The 15,181-nt window shown below is 32.8% G+C and overlaps 2 long non-coding RNA genes across 2 annotated transcripts; both read left to right on the top strand.

Annotated features, from left to right (window-relative positions):
• Positions 1–2,470: 2,470 nt before the first annotated feature.
• On the top strand, positions 2,471–9,035 carry LOC111411850. The gene is made up of 2 exons (XR_002705914.1): positions 2,471–2,613; positions 8,308–9,035. It is a non-coding gene; the product is annotated as an uncharacterized LOC111411850 (long non-coding RNA).
• Positions 9,036–12,394: 3,359 nt separating this feature from the next.
• LOC111411851 lies at positions 12,395–13,769 on the top strand. Its single transcript, XR_002705915.1, has 2 exons — positions 12,395–12,898; positions 13,489–13,769. It is a non-coding gene; the product is annotated as an uncharacterized LOC111411851 (long non-coding RNA).
• The last annotated feature ends 1,412 nt before the right edge of the window (positions 13,770–15,181 follow it).

The raw sequence follows: 15,181 nt of genomic DNA, 5'->3' as shown, positions 1-15,181 counted from the left end.
AAATGTGTATTTAAAAAAAAGTTTTAAATTTGTGTATAATATTATTTTATTGAATAATGTATGGTTGAAAAAGAAAAGAGAGAAAATTTAGAATCATGTGTTAATCCCTCCCAACTACTAAAAGCATCTTTAAAAGATTTTATTTATAAAGAGCATTTTATACATAATAGAGAGCATATTTAAATTTAGAGAGTAATTTTTTTTATACACCCACAAGCTCTCTATTTTAATTTTTTATTTTGTTTTTCCAATTAACATTTAATAATTTCTCCACATATTGTATTTAAATATAATTTTTTTATATATCAGTGACCAATCAATTCAAATGTAATTTAAAAATTTTAAATTGTAGAGTATTGAAACTTATAATGTATTAAATGCAACCATTGTACATTAAAAATAGAGAGTCTACTTTAAAAAGTTAAATTAGAAAGTTTCTTGAAACTTATTTTTAATCATTGACTCTCTAAAAATAAAAAGTATTTTGTATTTAAAAAGTCTTTTGGAGATACCTAATCACATATATAATCTTCACAGTCCGCAAAATTGTCTATACAGTGACTTTTGGATGATTTGGAATTTATAAACATGCTTGGTGGTTTGGAGGATTAGCACATGATTCTAAGATGTTGATAGATGCTTTAACAAGGGGAAAAAGGATTTAAAGTGCCACAAGGTGTGACTTTATTATATCATTTTTCTCTTTTATATCTTATTTTATCATAATAATATATGATATAAGTTATTTTCTAAATCTATAAATATTTAATCTTCGGGTAAGTATTTTTGGTAGACATTGGGTTTTCAAAATAAAGTCAAATCTTAGCTCCTTTTCACAATGTCCGAAAAATGCGATAGAGCAGTTCAATCTTCGTCATGCTTCCTTAAGGAGCGTAGTTAAAAGGATATTTGATATAATTAAATCAATATTCGCAATTTTCAACGTAGCTCCCCCTTTTCCCTACAGTAAACATTAGAACTAGTGTTAGCTTGTGTAAGTTTACACAATTTTCTTTGTAAAGAATGATCGATTAGATGAATTCCTAGCTAAACCTGATCATGAAACTTCGCCATCTTCTTCATTTGATTAAGGTGAAGATTTTGGACTATTTTTTGATAGTCAAGAACAAGAAAGAGATAACGCTAATGCTTGGAGGGCTACTATAGCAGTTGATATATGAAATGATGTTGGGAAGATTTGATTTGATTTTTTTTATTTTTATTTTTGTTGAACATTACTAAAATGCTATTATTATTATTATTGTATTTTGTTTATTTGTTAATCTAATTGTTGTGACTTAAATTTTTTTTATGTATTTTTAAATATATTTTTATTGACATAAAAAATATGATTTAGTTGCTTTGCATTCTGAATTAGATGGGTTGTGGACGATTTAGACGTACAAGATTTTGATTAAAGTATTACACTATATATGCTCAATATTTTTTTTTTCAAGAAAGTTTTAAAATGTTTATAATGAAAGTCCACAGAAATTCATGGAAAACTTTTATAGTTTTATTATCTCTTAACAAATCCATATAAATCATTTATAAATTCCACGAAGTTCACAAAAGTTATCTACTTAGAGTCTATAAAAGTCTTTAAAAGTTTCAATTGAATCCACCCTTAAAAGTCATTCTCAATTGAATACTCCATAATATGTGGAAATTTCTAAAAAATTTCAATTGGATGTTGTGTGATTTTTTAAAAAGTCCATAAAAGTCTTTATTGAATACACCTAAACTTTTACAAAGCTTTTAAAAGTTTCAATTTAATATACATAAACTTTTTAATCTCCAAAAATCTTTAAAAGTCTCGATTGAACACAAACCCCTAGTCTCACTTTGAGGAGAATTCCTATAAAATTTTCGTTATCTTGTTTATCTATTTTCTTTACGTGATTTTAAATTGATGCTATTAAGCCCCCACCGAATTACATACTCTGTCTAGGTGATTTTAACATGGCATTAAATGATTGGTCAAATTAAATAACTAGCTTAATTTCACACTTCATTCAACCTATCATCTAATACCATCTAAATTGGGGTTTTAACCCCAGTAAAACTACATAACATTATTCTCAACAGTTACATGTATGGAAGGAAGGTGAATTACAAGATGCCATCAACATCATATCCATAGGCAAGTTATATACGAAGATGAGTCGTCACTGGTGGCGGCATTGGTGATGTGCGGTGGACAATATGAGGCTTGTTTTCATTTATTTTTCTTCCTTTTATTTAGATTATTTATGATTTTATCTTTTATGAAAGTCTATCTAAGTAAAGATTTAACAGAATTTTGGGAAGTTTCAGCTGCGCACTTGTTCTCAAAATTTGATAGTCAACTTGCTTCTTTTAGTAAGTTGGAGATAAAATTGCAACTCATCATAAGATTGGGGGACAAATTTTGGAATTTTCTAAATATGTTGCTAGAAATAGGGGATATCTCGGATAAATTAGGAACGAGAAGTTATTTCTCACGAAAAAATCCCCTCTGAAAATGAATTTCGCTCGTTCAAAAGTTGCAGCAGAGGAATAAGAAGAAAAAGATCGGCCCCTGAAAAGTGATCCATCCAACCTATAATACAGCCATTACCAAGCACAGACACGGTGAGACCAAACTGAACCCTCCAATTTTTCAAATTTAAAATACCATTATAATTTATTAAATTCTTTTGCAACTTGCGGAAATTGACGTAGAGGCCGATATGAATGTGATTGTGAGTGTGTTGCTTGCAACATTTTTTTTTAAAAATAAATTTGTGCGTTCTCGATTAATTTGCGGATTTATGCCATTTTAGGTTTCGAGAAGGCATCAAAGGGAAGATCACGGTGTAGTATATAATCACTATGCTGTTTTAAATTTATCTGTTAATTTTGATAGTAGCAGGAGGTAATTGTTGTGATTTAATTATAAATAAGTATAATCTTTTGCTATTACTGAAGTCTTAAACTTCTTGAGTTATGATTCTAATTTTCAGTTTGCGCAAATTGTCACCATAAATTATCTGACATATCAATGTTGGTTAATGAATTTTAATCATCACAATAGAAAATTAATTTTCCTTTGAAGATTAAAATCATGTTTAAGGATTTTAGTGATCTTGAGATCATTGGATTATAAAATCCTTACACATAGAAAGGGGAGAAGATAACCTTTTGAAAGAGCTATTAATAGCCTAGCCAATTGCTTCCTTCTTTAGATTTTCTCCTTTGTTCTCCACCAGGTGTAATTCCTTTTTGGGGAAAGTGAAAAGCGGTTAACTCTAATTCTCATTCAAAATATGCATATTTATAACGCCTTATTAGGGTTTGGAAATTGCACAAATTTCCTTGGACTTTATTGCAGTAGGTCAATTAAGTCACACCCCTTTTATTGGAGCTTAGAGAGAGACCTAATTGGACTGATATGACCCAAGCTCCAATAGATGTTTTCAATTGGGTCAACTCTTGACTAATTGAAATATATCTATTAATCCCGACTTATTCTACCGAAAAATCGAGATTGCACTCTCAAATCGAGTGATAGTTATAGAAGCAAATTATGATCAATAACAATATCTCTGATTATTGTTCCACAAGTCAATCCCCATTTGACCGTTAATATGTTGAAACTGGCAAAATGACCGTTCTGCCCTTCAACATGTATTACCCTCTAAGTCTCATTTTCATACGGCAAATTTGTTGTAATCAAATCACAATGCAAAGTCCAACGATTTCATCGTCGACCTACTAAGTTCAAATTCAATTTGCCTAGGAAAATACCTTAGAGTGACGATCGTCTCATCTCAATAATTAATGGATTCCAATATTGTAAGGATATAATCTCTAATTGTTTCGGCCCGATTCCCAAAGTACCGAGATCAATCTTCTATTTAAGACTTCACTCATTGGTACCTCAAAGAACTTGAACTAGCAATCAAAGGTACATTACTCACTTAGGATTTAGGTGACCTGTTTGATAATCAAGTAGAGTCTCATTTCAAACGGTTACAAATGAGTCATCTACGCGGTCCCGTTCAATGTACATCGAAACACATTATTATTCCTATTTCAAGATCTAGACAAATCTTAATAAGAACAATACAATCTTATCAACATAAAGCGTCCAACTTTATGAACGACATAATTTTGATCACATCACAAATTGTGTCTTACTATACCCGATCCATCGACTATACAATTTGTGACGTCCTATATGATCATGGAACTTTAGACAATCACTTCAAATTATAACACGCAAATAAACGAACGTAAATTCATAATGTAATTTTACAGAACACTACTCGAAAAATGGGCGTCAAACTAACAATCAAACAACCATGAAACATTATGAAAACTTATACAGTATCACACAACTCATTCACACACAACATATCCAAATTTCAAGATTTATCTCATCTGTTTAGTTAGTCAAATTGATCGATGAAGTAATGTGTAAACAATTTCTGGGTAACATTGTCGCAGTTCATGAAAATGAGCACAACTAATTCTACAATTGGCTGATCGTCATGATTCCAAGTTTTCATGGACAAAAAACTTGCTAGGTTTTCAAACCCAACTGATTTCATCTAGAAACTCATTTATGCACTTCGGGGTAACTGGTTGAAGTAGAAATCACGAATCTGGAGAACTGGACAGTGTGCAACATTTACATTTTAAAACAAAGTCTAAACTTCGCAAGCACAGTATCAACAAAATACAAGGTTACAAACTTCTATAAAATACATAATTAAATACATAACATAAACCAAGGTCCTTAATCCGTCAAATATCATAATTAAATAATAAAAATCCAGCAACTAATTAAACATGCAAACGAGGAATTGAAACCAGGTTCTACTCGAATTTTAATCTTTGATCATTGGTCCATTGGTACCGCCACTCCATTTCCCGGCCATCCAAGATGTTTAAACCTGAAATTTGTTAATGAGAAGGATGAGTTTTGAAAAATACACAATTAGATACATGCACACCACTTATAAGATAAAAATTATAGATCGGATACATTATTTTCCTTAGAGAAGCAAAACCATGAATAACAACTCTTTACAAACGCTGCAAATCTTACAACCTGGAGGTTAACATAAATTCTCCTTGTCCTGAAGAATCGTCTGATGGTTATCCTAGAGTTTAAATAGGTTGTCCCAAAGGACCATTAGTATCAATGAATGATTATAAATTACCATGAATGAAAAGGACATCTACTTGTAAATAAGTATCTCACCTTAGTCTTTAAAATTGTTATTTTGAAGAATAAAATCAGGTCTTGTGCTTCTTTTAACAGCCCCGAAGACCTTGTACTCTGTGCATTCTTGCTGCTCTAAATTAATGGAAAAATGATAGGGGGAGGCATGTGTGAGATAGATCCAAGAGGAAGAGGAATCTTGTGTGTGTTCTTGTGCGCTTGCTTTGTGAATGGTTTAGAGGATTTGGGGCTTGTATATGTATATAGAAGTGTGTGTTATTGTTTTGTGAATGATTAAGTGTTTGTATGTGTTTAGGAGTGAAAAGAGAGGGAGGGTCGTGAGAAAGAGGGGCTGAGCTTGTGGGTGTATTGTGTGCGGATGTGTGTCGTGTAGGGTAGAGAGAGAGAGAGAGAGTGGTTTTGATGTAGCATTACATAAACACAAACACAGCAGAAGCAGTCACATAGGGAGAAGAAGAAACCAGAAAAGGAAAGAGGAAGAAGAAGGAGAGAAGGGAAGAAGTGGGCGGTGGAAAGGAAGGAGATGTCTGCAACACTCAACGTCAATTCATTCTATCATATCTCTGTCTATTCTTGCACAAAGGGCTATATATATATATCTAAGACACAAAACATAAAAAGGGCTTGGGCCAGCCCAGTTACATAATATAAGCCCAAAGCAAAATAAAAAGGCTTGGGCCAGCCTACTTAAACTAATAAAATATAAAATAAATAGCCCACAAGTAGAAATCCAAAATAGGTTGTCAAGTTTAGTCCGGTTGGAGTGTAAGTTGAGCGGAAAAGGAGTTCTTTTTGGGTTGGGAAAGAGAATGAAGGAATTCTAATATATGTAGGTTTTTAAGAGTTTTCCTAGTTGGCATAGGATTAAGAGCTGTACTTGAATTAGTATTTTTATTCTATTATCTTAAAAATATATATTTAGGGCATGTTTGAGCCATATTATTCTAAAAAAATGTATTCTTAAACTGTGATTTCATATCATTTCAATCACACATTTTTTAATAAAATAATATTACACGCAAATAAAAAACTTTTCCTTATTTTTTAACCACACATTTCCCATCAATACACTATTCAAGAATGCATTATTACCAAAATAATGTGGCTCAAACACTCCCTTATACTATTTTTATCTCTTTACGCAACCATAAAACATTTCTTTTCTTAATTTTTGGGCTTAAATGGCTGACTACACTAAGTATGTGAGTTGTGCCCTCTTTCGCTCTACTGGACTAGAATGATGCACTTATTATTGAAATAAGTTTCGACAATATCATTTCTTATGCATATGTACAAATAATCAAGGTATTATTGGCATCACCTAAAAATAATCCCTTTTAAGCTCTCTAAGCCAACGCTTAAACTAACGATGACTCCACTTTCTACAACTATAATAATGATCCTATTAGCCATTTGTCTTGTCACTTGAGAAGTCGTGGTTGGCTTGCTGCCATGCTACAATCGCCATTGGAAACTCAATAAAGAATCTCATCTGCCATTAAACTCTATAATTTTCACTTTAGAACCCATTTACAATTGTCATGAGTTGTCCCTTTTGAAATTGTTTTGGCTACCTAGGAACTAGGGGAGCAAAATAATTGGAACCATTGACAGGTGAAGTTCACCCGGTCGGACTGTAGCAAACTCCCTTTTTGCCTATTATCAGGCTATTGTATATTTAGCAACAACCTTATCTTGCTGGGATGTTGCTCCTCTAGCTGCAATGTGCCTTGTTCCCACCTCTTGCACCAGACTTAAATGCATCAACACCTTTGTTGTCGACGGCAGACCGTGTCAATTCGTTGCATGAACAATTAATTTGTTATTGCACTTGTGTTATCTTCTTTGAACCCTTCATCCATGGTAGAATTGTGAGATTTTAGTAGCCTTGTTGGTGTGGCATCTCGATAAGGATCTCAAACTCTGCTCTAATAGTAAATAATTTAGCGGAAACTTACGAAGTGCACAAACTTGAGATTAACTACGTTTGTTGATTCTTTATGAATACCATGAGTCATAGTACTTGAGTTTTAAAGAAAACATAAAAACGAAATAAAGACATTTACGCCCGTGATAATCAAATAGCCAAAGTATGGAAAAAATAAGATAGTTGTGACCCTTCAACACCTCCTAGCGATGCCGTGCCTTCTCTCCATCCTTGGGTAGTCTAGTCAAGCCTCAAATGTGCGGATCATGACTTTAGTTGCAACAAATATGTTGATGATTCTCTCAAAGATCATGTTAGTAGTAATTGATATCGAGAATTCAGGATGTTTCCTCTTTAATAATATATTACAACTTTTTACTTGATTCCTAATTTGAGAATCTATTATTTCCTAATTATAACTCTATTGTTGTTTTTATTTTTTAAGATTGCAAGTTAGACTTTATATTTTGATAATTTGTTTTACTATGAATTTTCAAGGAGAGTTATGGTTTATTATAAGTCTATTTTTTTTTCTTTTAATTATTTTATTGGTTTGTTTTAAGGCTTAAGCCTCCCGTGGCAATACTCCTTGGTCCCCTATTGTTTAAACGTTAGATTCAAATAATTGATTTGAGAATAAAACACCCAGAAATCATTTAACATTGTACCCTCAAATTGATTTTACACACTATTTTATTCTTCCAAGTTTTGCATTCTCAATTTTGTCTTATTTTGTATTCTCTAAGCTCCAATTCTTTTTATTCTTTGTGCAAGTCACAAGTTTTATAGAAAACTGCAAATCTTTCTTTTAATTTCTCTTTCCTCGTATGAATTATACAAATCTTCACCTGATAATTTTTGCTCATAATACGATGAGCAAAATGTTGGCTAGGTGGAAGCTGGAGGGATAGCTCATGAATTTACATTTTACTATGAAGATTAAATTCAATGATTTCACAAGTAAAGTATTGGATTTTGCTCCTTATTGTTCTCTTAGATTGCTTTCCTGGAGTTTATGACCACCTTGTATTTGTAGAGTTCTGTAGTTTGCTTAACGTCTTTGGGGACAGTGATTTGTCTTTTCAATTTACTTTTATTTCGGTTACTGTATTGGGTAACACGCCCTTCTGATTTTTTTGTCTCCATTGGTTGTGTGACTCGTTGGTAGGCTCCTTATTGGACTTGTATGTCGCGCTGCACTGGTTAGGGCATCTCCTCTCTCTAATTGCTAATTGACGTGTTTATCTGCCTTTTGCTTATCTGATACACTGACAGTTTTTAATGATTACGTTGGGTGCCAATGTGGTGTCTCTCCTGCTACACTTCGAGAATCAAGTCAATAGAATACTGAGGCAAGTTCTCTAGATTATTATTTTATCTTGCATGCATGAGACATGACTATTTACAGGGATGAGAGAGTTAGGGGTGCTCTCGGTCTCCTTGATGTTGGAGAACTTTCTCTGGTAGCGGTGCAGCAGTTATTTGAGGCCATTACATCTACTGCACTTCCTCTGGTTCTGTATCTCTGGGGATTTTGTCATTTCTGATTCTGTGTTATCTTTTTATTTACTTAATAAAAGGAGTCTTATTGGATGTTTGATGGTATTGGTTTGGCCAAACTTTTGTATGTGGGCTTGCCTCTCAGCCAATAATGAAAAGGTGCAGCCAATGATGAAAAGGTGCCTAGCCGCTTTGCTCATCCAATTTGCCATCCCTACTTGTTCGAGATGTTTATGGTCAATCAGACATGATTCCCTCTGATATCACATATAACTTATTCTTTGAGCCGTAAACTTGGCTATCTTGTTCTTTCTCTTTACATGGACATCCTTTGTAATGTTCGAACCCTCTTTGTCCAATTACATGTGACATGTCAAATTACTTGTTTACATTTTAGCTTTTGGTTGTCATTGGCTGCTATGAATATCTTTGGATTTGGCCTCAAACATAGTTGTAATTCTGAGATGTTACTCTAGAAAACATCCAAACTTCAATCCTATACCTATAGCTCGTCAGTAACTGACTCTTTCTCCACACCTTTTTTGTGCTGTACTTGATTTGAGGCGAAAAAGTTGGTTTCACGTTATCTTGAGAAGAAAATAATGTGGGATGGTATCAATATGGGACCAGTGAGTTAAGAGATGCTGCAAATGAAAGGAACTATGGTCCTGTATTCGGGTTTTATTGAAATATGGATTTGTGCTTTTGGGATGACAAGTAGAAATATATCTGTAGAGGAATCTTAAAACCCTGGATTTTGGATTCTTTACACTTGTCTCGTGTATGTTCGATTAAGAAGAGTACTGTGATAACATGGACAACACCCCCTATCTTAGGAAAGCACCACCTGATCCATTGTATATTCAAAATATAGATCATATATTCTAGCTCTGATGGTTTCCATTAGCCATAATCATCTAATTCTTTCTAGAGGATCAAGTATGATTACATTCTTGTTACTTCTTTAGTTCTCCACTCTTTTTGTAATTTTTAATTTAAAATATAATCTTGTCGATGATTATTAGTAATCATTTGTCATTTCTTTGGGTTTTCTGCTCCATATACTCACGTATACAGGAGGCATTTTTTAGAATTTTTCTACCAAGTCTGGGTCTTGTTAGTTTCTTGTGCTTAACCTATGCGAACCACATGCTAGATTTTCTGCTTATGCTTTCCTTTTTTCTGCTTAACCAATGCGACTCATGTAAAAGGGAACAGCCACACCTTTTTAATAGTATTTCCTTTATCACATCCTGTGTGATCGATACAGCCTCAATAACACGTATATCTTTATTTGTCTCTTGTTACTGTACCTGTCCCATCTTGTGATAAATTTGCTCTTCCGGTGGACGTGAAACTGGGTTGTGTTGTAGCCAAAATCTGTCAATTGATGTTATTTCGATTGAACTTGGCTGTCTTGAAAAAAGAATGTGCCCTGCAAAAATCAAGTGTACTCAGAGGTCCTATTTGATAGTCTTGTTCAGGCTTTATTAATAGTTCTGTTTAGATTTTAACTGGCAGAATCTTATTTCGTTTTAAAGTTAGCTATTAAAATGGAGAAGGGTGGTAAATCACTTATCACTTGATTAATAAGTTTTTACCTTACTTGGATGAGATAGTGAGAAGCTGTATTTTATTCATAACAGTTTTGCATGACAGTGCACACTGTTTTGAATCTTTTTATTAAACCACTGTATCACAGCAACTATTAGTCTATCCACCATAATTTTTGTGTTGTACCTATTGTATTTTGGGTTTCATTAAAGTGCTGTAGAAAAATAAATTACCATTAGATATCTTTGCCCAACAAGATGCTGGCTTGTTCGGGTTCACCAATCCTGGAATCCTACTGTTCCTTGAGCTTTGGATCAAATTGCTCATTTGAGTTTTTTGGACTATGATACTATATTAAGTCTTGATTTCCATCTTAAAATATCAATCTTGTCAAAAGGAGTATCTTAAGCCCTTATATGTTGATTGTTGGTTTCTTATCTAGGGGATGTGGGATTTTACCTTTTCGCATTGAGGAATCGATCAAAAATATTTTCAAGCTAAAGTATTGAAGAAGATATAGCTCTTTAGGGTAATCTCTTCACATTTGTAATGTGGAACCGCTTCTAAGCAAGTCATTTATAGTTATATCCCTTGAATTAGTTAAACGAAGTGTTCTTATATTACCTTCTACTTCATGCATAAACATTGTGTGCGCCGCTGGGGAGGTACGAACAAAATCTTACATTGACCAGACATGGGTAGATAATATGGTTATTAGGGAATTAGACTAATCAGCATAGTATGTTAACATTTTGGTTGGAATTTAAAAAATATAATAAATATTATATAATTAAAAAAACATTTATCAAAGCGTATTAGAGGGTATCCAAGTTTAAATATGTATCGGATACGGGTACGTAATGAGTTTACAAGTATTCATGTCTCTTAAATGAGGGCTAGTCTCCAAACTTAGCACGTGGATAGACAAGGTAAATTCTAGAGGTGAACGCGGTTTGGTTTGGGCGATTTGCACTATATTTTGAACTCAAACCATTTTATGCAGTTTGAAAATTTTTCAAACCAAATCAAACCATTTTATTTACCTAACCAAATCAAACCATAATTTGCGATTTGGTTCGATTTTAATTCGTGGTTTACCTATCGACATTATAGTAATATATTTAACATAAGTTAAATATAAGTTTAAACGAAAATTTATAATGTTAAATGTTATACGACATTCATATTTACCATGAAACTTATGAATAAATTGTTTTCAAAGTTGGTTGCTAAAATATGTTAATAGAACAGATACATCTTTCTTCATTTTTATTTACATTTTCTTGTTTGACATTCATATTTTTATATGGCGGTTAGTAAAGGTCGAGTTACATTCTGCTGTTATAGTTTGGTTAAAACTCTTTTCGTCTTGCTAGTGAGATGTTAAATAAGGATTGAACGAGATATGTTTAGATGTATAAAGATTGATAGAGTTTCGACTTATTGAGAATTGACGAATTTCATCCTCTAACTACTTTATGAAAATAGAAGGTAGTAGTACTAGTTAGGGAACTTTAACATTTCCACATAATCAATACGCACCGTCCTTCGTTCTTTCTAAATCACAAAAAAGTTCATTAATCATCTAGGCACACAAACATTCATTTTTCTATCCAAACCACAACTCACGGGTGTATAATAAGTTTAAAAAAAAAAAAAAAAACAAAAGAAGAACAATGGAAAAATGGCTTGAATAAGAATCTGAGACTCACTGAAAGAGAAGAGAGAGAGACGATTCAGGTAGAAATTAGTAGACTAACAGACAAATGTGACTGACGATTCGTTTAGTAGTGGCAAACAATCGTCAAATGTTAGAGAAATGAGAGTTTATGTTAGGGTTTCTGAAACTTTGGACGTGATTCGTTGATGTAGTTTTGTTGAATTATGATTTAGATTGTTGAAAATATATGTTTTTTTTTTCATTCATATGATTTTGGAATAGTTTTAATTTAGTTTAAATATCGGGTGAAGACATGTGTTGTGAACCTATTAAATCATAGATATATCGGGTGAGGACATGTGTTGTGAACCTATTAGATCATAGGCCAATAATGATGAACTTAATTTACTTTCTATAATTATTTCAACATGCTGGTTGTAATTTGTATTGCTAAATTGATTTTTTATTTTTATTTTTTTAAAAGTGAAATTGTAAAATTTTTAAGTTAATAAAATTAATTTTTTAATTATAAAATTAAAAAACGGTTTGGTTCGATTTTTTGTGGTTTTTGAAAATCGAAATCTAAACCAAACTATTTTGAAACGGTTTGATTCGATTTGATGGAAAAGAAAACTGGACCCTAGCCAACGGTTTCAACTCAACGATTTTGGTTCGATTTGCTGTTTCGTGGTTTTTTTTGTGCAGCCCTATTAAATTCTCAACAGATGATAGGCCTGCCCCAAGTTGGATCATGATGGCGAAAATCAGTGGTTAGCTCTCAAGATGGTAATGCTAACATAAGGCAGTGGCCGCTAATGCAGTGGAGAATTGGAATTTGATGGAATACATGATCCTTCTTGGTATTAAGAAGAGGGACAGATAGATTATTGCTTGAGGATGGTAGATATGATGTGATACTTTACTTGAGGAGGGATTTTTGTGAAAGTGGGGCCAAAATCCCACGTCGGCTAGACATAGGATGGATATTTTTATAAGGGAATTGGGCTACTCCATCTAATCGTTAACCTTTGGGATGAAACCGCAGGTTTGAACAAGAGTTCATAATTGAATAATAACTGTATATGTGTGTTGTTATCTCTCCCTCTTGTCCTTGTTTTCTTTTATTATTATTATTATTTTCCATTCTGTTGTGGTTTTTTCTTTTTCCTCCTTGGATTTAATTCAGCTCGTGAACACATTTAATTATGGAAGTTTGCATTCATCATCTGCATCTGGTTTTGTCTATTTCTAGACAGAACTACTAACTTTTCGAAATGCTTGGTTGCATGTGTTTTCTTTTTCTTTCCTTTCTTTGTACAAGGAAACGTTGCATCGCCTCTTTCTTTTGAAGATATTATCCCTCAGAAATTGTTCGAGCCTAAAAAAACTAAGGGTGTGTTTGAGCCCCTTTGATTTTGAAAAATGTATTATGGAATAGTAGAATGATGGAGAATGTGTGGATAAAAAAATGATGGAGAATGTGTGGATAAAAAAGAAGGAAATTTTTTAAATTTGCCTGTAATATTATTTTACTGAAAAATGTGTGATTGAAAATGAGTGTTGTAGAAAAAATAATGGGTGACAAACAAGAGCTATGTATATTCAAAAAACCATATTTGTATTTCCCTTCTGTAGCTATTCTCGGACAATGATTTCTTGATTTGTTGACATGCTAGATGAAGGGATCGAGCAAGGATCATCTTTCACGTCTTGGTTAATTTCGGTTTCCATTTGGTGAGGGCTTAATTTAGAGCATCATATCGTTGTATTACTATGCTGTACAATTGTGTAATTCAATGACTTGTGTCGTGTTTGGTGTAAATTGAATTGTATTAATTACTTAGCCTATGTTGGCTCATGTTTGTGAACAATCAACTCACTTTTTTATACACATTTTTAAAAACTTAGAAGTAGCATCCACTTGTCTACCACTTATTTATATCTATTTATAATCGAAATTATTTATGAATACTTCTTAAACGTGATCTTAATTTTAAATGGTGAACATTTTGCAACTTGCTTATAGAGATGGATACAAACATGCATATACATGTTAGGGAGGTTTTGACTACAAGATCTAAATATGATTGGGTTTCTGTTTATGTTCATCTCTGAAATATCCCACAAAGGTATAATAATTATTTGAATGTTGGTGGATTTCTTCATATGCGTTGTCCGAAGACTCAATGATTATTTGTTCGTCGAAACCAAAAGTAAAAATTTTGGTGGATAGGAATTCCATAAAACTTCTTTCGAAGAATGGTCAGACCAGTACATTTCTTAAGAACAATAGCTACAATGTTGCATCTTTGTGACTATTGCAGGTGGGGGTGTCTGTTGCGGCAGCTGTACTTGTTAAATTGACCGAAGAAATAAAAGACAGAAACGTCTCTATAAAATTTTAAGATAATATTGTTTTTTTATTTTATTTGCCAAAAAGAAGAGGAAGATTCAGTATTTTTTTTATTTTTCTGTTGCTATATTACTTTATTTTATTCTCTGTATTGTCAACTTCATTTGAGCTTTGTTGGAAACAATCACTTCCTGCCTTCCCATGATCGCATGCACATCAAACGAACACAACTTTCATTAGATGTTTGAAACTAAACAAAATTGAACATAAAGCAGTCCCCTTCTTTTTTTTATTTTTTATTTTTATGACTAGGGTATCCAAGCTTCGCTCGATTGATCTTGAGTAGTGACAGTCTTTTTCCCTAGTTTGTGATTTGAATAAATCGGATGCAATAATAGTTTACACACTTGGGTTGGGCATTTATGAAGCAATTCTCTTCCCTATGGATTCTCTTTACGACTTGCGAATTGGACCCTTGGAAATTCGAACCTCCGATACTCCATAAAGAACTTTTGTGCTTTACAATTGTGCTATGCCCATGGGGGAATGTAAAAGCGATCTTGACAAAGGTTGAGATGGGTTTTAGTTATGGATTAAATGAATAATCTGTATTATTGAACCGTAATTAACAATGAGAAATGGGAAAAATGGAAGCAAGAAAAACACGACTTAATGTGCTTCTCAAAATGATAGTTACGGGCACTCGGTGGTGTTGTAGAGTTACACTATATTATTTAAAAATAGAATTAATATGTACTTCAAATTCAACATTAGTTGAATTTCAAATTTTAGTGGGATTGAACAATCTTGATTCTTATTGAGTTCTAAATCATCTCGACTGAGGTGGAGTCAAGCAATTTTCAAACATCTCAAGTCCTTTTTTGCCTGATTCAGATAAAAATGAAGAGCAACAGTTCAATCATACGCATATTATTGGGACTTACGCTATTCTATGAAAAATATAATTTGAGATCT

Source organism: Olea europaea, chromosome 16 (genome assembly GCF_002742605.1).
Source record: "Olea europaea var. sylvestris chromosome 16, O_europaea_v1, whole genome shotgun sequence".
NCBI classification, from domain to species: Eukaryota; Viridiplantae; Streptophyta; class Magnoliopsida; order Lamiales; family Oleaceae; genus Olea; species Olea europaea.
This window is presented reverse-complemented; position numbering and strand designations above follow the sequence as displayed.